Source organism: Girardinichthys multiradiatus, chromosome 24 (assembly GCF_021462225.1).
Source record: "Girardinichthys multiradiatus isolate DD_20200921_A chromosome 24, DD_fGirMul_XY1, whole genome shotgun sequence".
NCBI lineage: Eukaryota > Metazoa > Chordata > Actinopteri > Cyprinodontiformes > Goodeidae > Girardinichthys > Girardinichthys multiradiatus.
This window is the reverse complement of record NC_061816.1, coordinates 7,550,318-7,559,434: the sequence shown is the minus strand read 5'-3', so window position 1 is coordinate 7,559,434 and position 9,117 is coordinate 7,550,318. Positions and strand designations below refer to the sequence as shown.

General features: G+C 38.6%; 6 non-coding genes across 6 annotated transcripts; all 6 read left to right on the top strand.

The window, feature by feature from the left end:
• Positions 1–5,071: 5,071 nt before the first annotated feature.
• trnat-ugu lies at positions 5,072–5,145 on the top strand. Its single transcript has one exon. It is a non-coding gene; the product is annotated as a tRNA-Thr (tRNA).
• Positions 5,146–6,055: 910 nt separating this feature from the next.
• Positions 6,056–6,129, top strand: trnat-agu. Its single transcript has one exon. It is a non-coding gene; the product is annotated as a tRNA-Thr (tRNA).
• A 233-nt stretch (positions 6,130–6,362) lies between these two features.
• On the top strand, positions 6,363–6,436 carry trnat-agu. The gene has a single exon. It is a non-coding gene; the product is annotated as a tRNA-Thr (tRNA).
• Positions 6,437–7,869: 1,433 nt separating this feature from the next.
• Positions 7,870–7,943, top strand: trnat-agu. The gene has a single exon. It is a non-coding gene; the product is annotated as a tRNA-Thr (tRNA).
• Positions 7,944–8,369: 426 nt separating this feature from the next.
• On the top strand, positions 8,370–8,443 carry trnat-agu. The gene has a single exon. It is a non-coding gene; the product is annotated as a tRNA-Thr (tRNA).
• Positions 8,444–9,037: 594 nt separating this feature from the next.
• Positions 9,038–9,111, top strand: trnat-ugu. The gene has a single exon. It is a non-coding gene; the product is annotated as a tRNA-Thr (tRNA).
• The last annotated feature ends 6 nt before the right edge of the window (positions 9,112–9,117 follow it).

Genomic DNA, 9,117 nt, shown 5'->3' with positions numbered 1-9,117 from the left:
ACGATCCCAGATTGCCCTCCTTAGATGAAGGAGAATTGGTAAAGATGTCCAGTAGGCTCCAGCCTGCAATTAACTGGAAACGCTTGGAAACCAGTGTCACTGTACACAGTGAAGCCACCTTTACAATGCTGTAGACTACGATGGTAAGGACCAAGAAATAACTGATCAGCTGACATTTACCAAATACCTTCTGGAGAAAGGTGATGTGAGGATTTAAAACCTAAGAACTCTGGATCAACTGTCAAGCACGGTGGTGGCAGCATCATGTGGTGACGTTTTGCTACCAGAGAGTTAAAAAAATAATTACCCCCTCAACATAATAACTGGTTATTCCAGCCTTGGCAGCAACATCTGACACCAAGAATATAACTTTTGATGATAACTCTGTAGCCTCCCTGTGGAGGACAGACTTGTCTTAATTCAAACACATTGGAGGGTTTTCAGCCAACAACCTGTTTAAGGTCATTACACAGCATCCAAATGTTGGATTTTGGTCTAGACTTTGACTAGGCCACTCTAAAATCTTTATTTAGTTTTTTGAGTCATTTAGTGCTGGGCTTCATGGTTTAAATCATCATCCTGCAGCAGAACCATGAGCTTGGGCTTAAGGTGACAAGCTGATGGCCGGACATTCACCTTTAGGGTTTTCTGTTAGAGAGCAGAGGTCATGGTTCAGTGAATTATGGAAAATCATCCAGATGCTGAAGCAGCAAACCAGCTCCAGAACATCTCACTACCACCACCGTGTTTGACTGTCAATGTGATGGTTTGTCTCTGAAATGCTGTGTTAGATGTAGGTCAAAGGTAACGTGACAAACACCTTCCTAAAAGGTCAACCTTTGTCTCACCAGTCCACAGAAGGTTTTTCTCAAAGTTTCTGGTATCATCTAGATGTCTTTTAGTAAATGTGAGATGGGCCTTTGTCTTGTTGTTGGTCTGCAGTGGTTCTGGCCTTTGAATTTTCTGGGACTGGGACTGTAAATGAGGTGTTACAGGTTGTTCAGAAGCATTTGATGCAGGCTTTTGATATTTTAATATAAAGAAAGTTTTATATGTCCAGAAAACTACATAAAAGAAAAACCAAGCTGCAGTTAAGAGCTTTTTACACCAGATGTTGCTGTAATAAGAAAAACCTAACATGTTTGTTTCTGCTTTAGTCAATATTTGACGACATCTGCCTCAGAGAAGACGTTTTCTCATTCCAGGAGGTGGAGATTATCTGCATAATCAACATGAACAATGATGGCGTGATGAACTGGACCACAGGAAACTAACAAACCAACTATGGGAGTCCATGTACCAGGCATCAGAATTATTCACAGGGATATCGAGTTGGGTTTTTGTCCCCTCACAACTACAAACTTAATGCATTTTATTAGGATTTTATGTAATGGATCGACACAGTAGTAGTAGTAGTAGTAGTAGTAGTAGTAGTAGTAGTAGTAGTAGTAGTAGTAGTAGCAGTAGTAGCAGTAGTAGTAGCAGTAGTAGTAGCAGTAGTAGTAGTAGTAGTAGTAGTAGTAGTAGTAGTAGTAGTAGTAGTAGTAGTAGTAGTAGTAGTAGTAGTAGTAGTAGTAGTAGTAGTAGTAATTTTGGACATTTTTACAGTTAAGAATATGAAAAGTCTTTCATGAATACTGTTTGTATTCAGTCCCTCTTACTCTGACACCATTAAATAAAATCCAGTACAACTCTCTTCACAGTTCATCTATTACAGCTATTAGTCGTGGACTCCACAAATCAGATCTTTTTGGATGAGAGGCAAGTTTTGCAGAGTGCACAGAGCCACGCAGCGAACACAGCAATCATGTGGAAGAAGGGAAGAAGATGCTCAGATAAGACCAAAGTTAAACGTTGATCCCTACATGCAAAATCCTGTGTGTTATGTTGTGTGGTTTGCTTTTGTTTGTGTGTTTGTGTGTTTGTGTGTTTGGAAACCACAGAGATACTTGTGATATGCATATTTTATTTATCTACATTTGCAGGTTAATATGAAGAATGTAAAATATTAAGGTTTTCAAGCTAAAGTTTATCTACTAAAGTCTACAGAACCAGATAATAGGACAAAATGAAGTTGTCCAGCATCCTCTGTTGGACCCGTGACTAGTTGAGTTTAGGAAAGAAGAGAAATTATTTGACACAATTTCAGACTTCACTGAGGACTCCTTCCTCATGGTAGAACACGGTGGTGGCAGCATCATGCTGCAAAAACACTGAAGTTGTCAGAGTTCATGAGAAAATGGATCGAGCTAAATACAGGATGAAAACCTGTTATAATGTCCTAGTCAAAGTCTATCCCTATTATAAAAAGCTACCTATTTTATTGCTAATATGTGGCAAAACTTATGTTTACAGGTGTTCTCCTTCCAATCTCACTGAGCTCCAGCTATTTTCCAACAAAATGTGCAAAAAGTCTCTGGATGTACAAACCTGGTAGACGCATCCTAAAGGATTTACAGCTGTAACTGCAGAGAGCTGGTGCTACAAAGTTCTGGTTCAGAAGGGAATTCAGACATTTCAGATTTTTATTTGTGAAAGATTTTAAAAACCATTTAGCATTTTTGTTCCATTTCACAGTTATGCACCATTTTGTGTTGGTCTATCACCTAAAATCAACATTAAATACATGAATGTTTCTGGTTGGTTTTCTAGCAGGTGTTAAACTAGATTCTGTGGTCATCTCATATTGTGACACCAGAGGGCGCTGTTGACAAGCTCTAATTAAATGCATTTATGTCATTTGTCACATTTTCTCATCGCTGTCTGCAGACCAAACTGGTATTAGACCAGTCCAGCTTGTTCTCTGTGCTGCTTTGAAGGCAATTTAATGTGTACAGGGACAACAGCGCCCCCCGATGGCGCAATCCCTGAACTTCAAGCAATGCTACATTGTCGCAGGTTTTAATTTCAACTTTTAAGGCACTGAGCAGTTATCTGTAAAATGGAGAGGACTGGTTTTCTCGCTCTTAATCTTTGGGGTTGTATTTGAATTGTAAAAGCAACAAAGACACAATATCATTGAAAAACAGATTTTAATAAAAACAAAATGTGTTATAGCCACTGACGATCATAAGGGTGATTGCTGGAGTGACAGTAGCCCAGCAAAAAGTCAGAAAATCATGATAGGTTGGCTGTATCCAAGCATATCGATGGAAAGTTTAGTGGAAGGGAAAATTACCATGAGAGAAAGCCATAAAGGCCTTGGGAGGATTGTGAAGAAGAGCCCATCCAAGAGTTTGTGGGAGATTTATGAGGCTTCAACTGTGGCTGGACTCAGTACTTCAAGAGAAGCCACATAAAAGCATGTAGAAACTGCTCAGTGTCTCTACATGTTCATCCAGGAAGGACTGAATGCTGCAAGTCACTGACTCTATGCAATCTGCTGAGTTTCTACAGACATCATTTTTTTTTTTTTAAGGAATTTGAATAATAAACTAAATCTGATGGTTTGATAGTTAGGATTAATTGGAATGTAACTACCAGACTTGAAATCTGTTGAATTTGATTAAATTGACTTTGTGAAGTGGCTCCATATAAACAAAACTGAATTAAATTAAATTTAATTAAATTGGAACAGGTTGTGGCATGCATGGTCTAATGGGTAGGCCCAACAAAACGGGTAAGTAAATGGACATACATTTTTGTTTTTTTTATTACATCTTTTCATTACAGGAAATTGTTTAATATTGTTATTTTCCAAGACACTGAATTTAGGACTTTTATTATACCCCTTCATCATCGAACTTAACAGATAAAAACGCTTGAAACTGTGTGTAATGAATCTTGTTTTACCTTTAGAAATATTAATGATATTCTAATTTGAGATTCACTTGTATAATTTTTATCATTTTGATTAAACATGTCCAGAAACCCACAAGTGTTCAGCGGCAGGACGTACGTCACTTGAAGGCAGAGGATCATCCATGTTCATTTCGACTCGATCTTCATTTGTTTTTAACGTCATTATTTCTCTCCCTAAACAAGTTCACACTCACTACATCTGCTGCTGACGCTCTGCACTAGTTTTATTATTCCAAGTTGTCTTTTAGTCGACATTAATTTCATGTTACCGATCATGTTTGTTTTCCGGACTCTGGTTGTTCTGGTCGTCCTCATTATTACGGAAGTCAAAGGTGGTGAGTATGAAAATTAAAAATACTGTGGTTTTGGTTTATGTTTTCGCTTGTTAAACATGGACCTTATACCGATGTATATTTTACGTTGTTTTTAGTGACATTCTTTAATTAATAACCTAAAAACTCAAGAATCCGACATTAAACGTTTTAGTTTGTCAAAGTTAAAAAAGATTATTATCAGAAACATGTGAATGATCCACAGACAGTTACTAAAATCAAGAAAAGTATGAAATATCTGGACTGTTCCTCTGGACTGTGGGAGGAACCCAGAACCTTCTTTCTGCAACAGTGCTTAGTTGGTCAAAGTACCTGTCTAGTAAACAGGAGATTCTGGGTTCAAATCCGAGCAGTGCCTTTCAGTTACACAGCTTGATTAATGTTGTTGAAACAGCATTTAAAAAGTGATCAAATGGCTGATTGGTCATGCCTCTTAAGCAAGTTGATTTTAAATGTTAACACAACTACAAGAAACTTTGTTCTGGTTTGGCTTTGCACTTGAACTTGTCAATGTTGTATGCTTTTAAAAAGAACATCACAAGGCAGTGTCCTACAAAAACTTAGTAGGTATAGTAGGACACGTATCTCACGAGGGTAAAATACCAGACTTGTAAATCAAAATTGCTTGTTTCCACATACAGTAGTGCCTCATGGATGTTAGTAAACAAGAGATCCTGCGTTCAAATCCAAGCAGTGCCTTTCAGTTACATAGCTTGATTAATGTATGTCCAAGGGCTTTTTAAATGTGATTAAATGGCTGATAGGTTACGAGGTCATACCACCAGTTCTGTAAATAGAAAATCCCACGTTCCACAAACAGTAGTGCCTCGTGGATGTTAGAAGAACTATTACCACTGGCACTGTTTAATTCCTGTAGTAGTAGACTACTTCGGGATGTCTCCTCGATTGTTGGAGAGCTACCACTTAAGTGGAGGGTAGGTGCTGTGGCTTAGTTGGTCAAAGTGCCTGTCTTGTAAACAGGAGATCCTGGGTTCAAATCCCAGCAGTGCCTCTCAGTTATACTAGTTGATTAATGTATGTCCAAGGACTTTTTAAATGTGATTAAATGGCTCATAGGAGACAGCTCCTAAGCAAGTAGCTTTTAGTCTTGTTTTGAAATCTTAAGAACGTAACTACCAGAAACGTTGTGTTGGTTTGCTTTGCATTTGAATTTATCAAGGCTCAAGTCAATACTGTATGCTTTTTAAAAATAACATGACGAGGCAGTTTGCTACAAAACATGGTAGGTATACTAGGACATGTATCTCACGAGGGTAAAATACCAGACTTGTAAATTGAAAATGCTTGTTTCCACATACAGTAGTGCCTCGTGGATGTCAGTAAACAAGAGATCCTGGTTTCAAATCCAAGCAGTGCCTTTCAGTTACATAGCTTGATTAATGTATGTCCAAGGGCTTTTTAAATGTGATTAAATGGCTGATCGGTTACGAGGTCATACCACTAGATTTGTAAATAGAAAATCCCGCGTTTCACATAAAGTATTTCCTTGTGGCTGTTAGAAGAGCTATTGCCACTGTTTATGTTTAATTCCTGTAGTAATCGATTTCTTTGGCAGGTCTCTTGAATTTTTGGAGAACTACCGATTAAATGGAGGGTAGGTGCTGTGGTTTAGTTGGTCAAAGTACCTGTCTAGTATCCTGGATCCAAATCCTAGCAGTGCCTCTCAGTTATACTACTTGATTAATGTATGTCCAAGGACTTTTTAAATGTGATTAAATGGCTGATAGGTTACGAGGTCATACCACCAGATCTGTAAATAGAAAATCCCACGATCCACAAACAGTAGTGCCTTGTGGATGTTAGAAGAACTATTACCACTGGCACTGTTTAATTCCTGTAGTAGTATATTGCTTCGGGATGTCTCCTGAATTTTTGGAGAACTACCGGTTAAATGGAGGGTAGGCGCTGTGGCTTAGTTGGTCAAAGTACCTGTCTAGTAAACAGGAGATCCTGGGTTCAAATCCAAGCAGTGCCTTTCAGTTACACTGCTTGATTAATGTCATTGAAAGGGCTTTTTAACTGTGAATAAGTGGACGATAAGTTACGAGGTCATACCATCAAATTTGTGAATAGAAAATCCCACGATCCACAAACAGTAGTGCCTTGTGGCTGTTAGAAGAACTATTACCACTGTTTAATTGCTGTACTAATCGATTTCTTTGGCATGTCTCCTGAATTTTTGGAGAACTACCGGTTAAATGGAGGGTAGGTGCTGTGGCTTAGTTGGTCAAAGTACCTGTCTAGTAAACAGGAGATCCTGGGTTCAAATCCCAGCAGTGCCTTTCAGTCATACTGCTTGATTAATGTTTTTGAAAGTGTTTTTAACAGTGATCAAATAGCTGATTGGTCATGCCTTTTAAGCAAGTTGATTTTAAATGTTATCAACACAACTACAAGAAACTTTGTGCTGGTTTGAATTTGCACTTGAACTTGTCAAGACTCAAGTGAATGCTGTATGCTTTTAAAAAGAACATGACAAGGCAGTTTGCTACAAAAACATGGTAGGTATACTAGGACATGTATCTCACGAGGTCAAAGAACCAGACTTGTAAATGGAAATTGCTTGTTTTCACATAGAGTAGTGTGTTGTGGATGTTAGTAAACCAAAGATCCTGGGTTCAAATCCCAGCAATGCCTTTCAGTTACACTGCTTGATTAATGTCATTGAAAGGGCTTTTTAAATGTGAATAAGTGGACGATAAGTTACGAGGTCATACCATCAAATTTGTAAATAGAAAATCCCACAATCCACAAACAGTAGTGCCTTGTGGATGTTAGAAGAACTATTACCACTGGCACTGTTTAATTCCTGTAGTAGTATATTGCTTCGGGATGTCTCCTGAATTTTTGGAGAACTACCGGTTAGATGGAAGGTAGGTGCTGTGGCTTAGTTGGTCAAAGTACCTGTTTAGTAAAAAGGAGATCCTGGGTTCAAATCCTAGCAGTGCATTTCAGTTACACTGCCTGATTAATGTCGTTGAAAGGGCTTTTTAAATGTGATTAAATGGCTGATAGGTTATGAGGTCATACCATCAGATTTGTAAATAGAAAATCCTGTGTTGTTCACAAATCTATCTAAATCTGTAATAGAGAGCACTTCTCCTTTGCATAGACAATCCATCCCACCTCGCAGGTGCGGCATATCAAGATGCTGATTAGACAGCATGATTATTGCACAGATGTGCCTTACGTTTGCCACAATAGACCAGCGCTGGTTTTCTTGTACTTTTGATGATTTCGGCGCTTTATTGGTGCTCCTTTTGCATGAATTACTGGATTAATGCAGCGTGGCATGGAGGATATCAGCCTGTGGTTCTCCTGAGGTGGAAAGGAAGCCCAGGTTGCTTTGCTAGTGGCCTTCAGGTAGTATGCCTTGTTGGGTCTGGTTTCTCTCATCTTCCCCTTAAATGGAGGATAGGTGCTGTGGTTTAGTTGGTCAAAGTACCTGTCTAGTATCCTGGATCCAAATCCCAGCAGTGCCTTTCAGTTACACTGCCTGATTAATGTCGTTGAAACAGCTTTTTAAAAGTGATCAAATGGCTGATAGGTTACAAGGTCATATCATCAGATTTGTAAATAGAAAATCCCGCGTTCCACAAACAGTAGTGCCTTGTGGCTGTCAGAAGAACTATTATCACTGTTTAATTCCTGTAGTAATTGATTTCTTTGGCATGTCTCCTGAACGTTTGGAGAGCTACCAGTTAAGTGGAGGGTAGGTGCTGTGGCTTAGATGGTCAAAGTGCCTGTCTAGTAAACAGGAGATCCTGGGTTCAAATCCCAGCAGTGCCTCTCAGTTATACTACTTAATTAATGTATGTCCAAGGACTTTTTAAATGTGATTAAATGGCTCATAGGCGACAGCTCCTAAGCAAGTAGCTTTTAATCTTGTTTTGAAATCTTAAGAACGTAACTACCAGAAACGTTGTGTTGGTTTGCTTTGCATTTGAATTTATCAAGGCTCAAGTCAATACTGTATGCTTTTTCAAAATAATATGACAAGGCAGTTTGCTAAAAACTTGGTAGGTATACTAGGACGTGTTTCTCACGAGGGTAAAATACCAGACTTGTAAATTGAAAATTCTTGTTTCCACATACAGTAGTGCCTCGTGGATGTTAGAAGAACTATTACCAATGGCACTGTTTAATTCCTGCAGTAGTAGATTCCTTTGGGATGTCTCCTGAATTTTTGGAGAACTAGCGATTAAATGGAGGCTAGGCGCTGTGGCTTAGTTGGTCAAAGTACCTGTATAGTAAACAGGAGATCCTGGGTTCAAATCCCAACAGTGCCTTTCAATAACACATGCTTGATTAATGTTGTTGAAACAGCATTTAAAAAGTGATCAAATGGCTGACTGGTTATGCCTCTTAAGCAAGTTGATTTTAAATGTTAACACAACTACAAGAAACCTTTTTCTGGTTTGGCATCGCACTTGAACTTGTCAAGACTCAAGTCAATCTTGTATGCTTTTTAAAAAGAACATGACAAGGCAGTTTCCTACAAAAACTTGGTAGGTATAGTAGGACATGTATCTCACGAGGGTAAAATACCAGACTTGTAAATCAAAATTGCTTGTTTCCACATACAGTAGTGCCTCGTGGATGTTAGTAAACAAGAGATCCTGGTTTCAAATCCAAGCAGTGCCTTTCAGTTACATAGCTTGATTAATGTATGTCCAAGGGCTTTTTAAATGTGATTAAATGGCTGATAGGTTACGAGGTCATACCACCAGATCTGTAAATAGAAAATCCTTTGTTTCACATACAGTATTTCCTTGTGGTTGTTAGAAGAGCTATTACCACTGATTATGTTTAATTCCTCTAGTAATCGATTTATTTGGCAAGTCTCTTGAATTTTTAGAGAACTAGCGATTAAATGGAGGCTAGGCGCTGTGGCTTAGTTGGTCAACGTGCCTGTCTTGTAAACAGGAGATCCTGGGTTCAAATCCCAACAGTGCCTTTCAAT